This window comes from Mandrillus leucophaeus, unplaced genomic scaffold (genome assembly GCF_000951045.1).
Source record: "Mandrillus leucophaeus isolate KB7577 unplaced genomic scaffold, Mleu.le_1.0 Scaffold60, whole genome shotgun sequence".
In the NCBI taxonomy this organism is placed as follows: domain Eukaryota; kingdom Metazoa; phylum Chordata; class Mammalia; order Primates; family Cercopithecidae; genus Mandrillus; species Mandrillus leucophaeus.
Genome location: NW_012106475.1, coordinates 6,846,602 through 6,848,280, shown reverse-complemented (window position 1 = coordinate 6,848,280; position 1,679 = coordinate 6,846,602).

The window sequence follows — 1,679 nt, the reverse complement described above, 5'->3', positions numbered from 1 at the left end:
AGCATGAGAATTGCTTGAACCTGGGAGGCAGAGGCTGCAGTGAGCTGAGATGGCACCACTGGACTCCAGCCTGGGCAACAGAGTGAGAGTCCATCTCAAAAAAATAAAAAATAAAAAATAAAGAGAAAAGAAAAAACCGTTAAAATAAATCACTGACTGGATAACTTGTGTGTAAAGGAGGAACTCTAAGCTTGAACTTCAGTATCTACCAGACAGGAGCTTCCAATCAAGAGATAAGGTACCTGAGGTCTCCATGCAGTGTGTCTGATACATGGGTGCTCTGTGACTGCCAGTTGAATCTGAATAGCTAATGATACCCTTTCAGAGTAAGAATGTTTGACCTCCCATTCCAACTATGGGGAAGGAAGGGTAACGTATTGAGCACCAAGAAGCAGAAAGGTTTTGTTAGGAATAAAACGACTGGTGACTCTGTAAGTGAATAAAAATTACTGGCCCAGGAAATAAGCCTTCAGAAAGAAATGAACAAGATTAAATAAGAGGATAAAGTTACTCTATCTGGTCTGGTGTGGTGTGTTCCATGAATATTTTAGCTCTTGTGAATGAGTAAAACTTTTCTCTAGGAGAAGATATGACTTCTAACAAAAGTTCTGGGCAAAGTGCTTGGTTTCCACCTCTGCCTGAGGTCCAGCAGCCATGTCGGTCATTCCCTTCATATTCCCAATCCCTTCCCACTCACCTCGGCCAGGCACCCTTGAAGAGATATTTCCATTTCCTGGTGAAAAAACAAAGATATATAAAGCTATTTTTGTGTGGGTAAGAGGAGGCCTGGGAAATCAAGTGGAAAGTAAGAGCCCTGTTTAGTAAATAGGATGGTGCTGTGAGAAGAAAAAAGGCTTTGGAGTTATAGACTGAGCTTCCGATGCAGATTCTAGGACTTAGGAGGTAGGTGATTGCAGAAAAGTGACTTAACCTTTCTGAACCTCATTTTCTCCATTTGTAAAATGCAGGTAATATTACCTTCAAGGCTGTTGTGAGGATTAAATATAATCTATGTAAAATCCTAGATACAAAGTAGACCCTCAACTAATCATAGTTTTTCTCATGATTAGCTGAAGACAGGGATCTGACCTAATTCTGTTTTAGCTAGCTTGGTATTTCCTGCTTCCAGCAATGAGGTGAAAACTAGAAATACTGAGATTTTAAAAAATGAATACAGATTCTGTTCAGGGTCTCTAGGGATCATAGAATATTGGAGGATCTAAATTTTTAGAAAATCATCAATTATATCAAATTATTTAAAAAACAGCCACTTACGATAAAACAAATGAGTTTTGATGTTAGCTGAGTAGCAGTATAAAATATGATTTACATTTGAAGGGTGGAAACAATCTTCTTTAGGATTCCCGGAAACAGCTGCTCTGGTGTGGTGCACACAGGAAGTACTGAAAAATGCTTGTTAAGGAGTTTACAAAAGCTCACTTAATACATATTTACATGTACATGCATTTTTGTAGCTGTTGTTTCTGTATCTCTGAGAATGAATCTTTAACGAAAAAACGTAGTCAAGGAACTTTTGATAGGATTGCTAAGGCTAGGTTTGACCACTGATTCATTCTTCATCATTGTCAAGAACGCCTAGTACTTACAAAACAAGTGTTTTGAAAGGTTAATGGGAAGGAAGTAAATGACAATGTGAACTGAAGTTCTGTTAGTTTTTT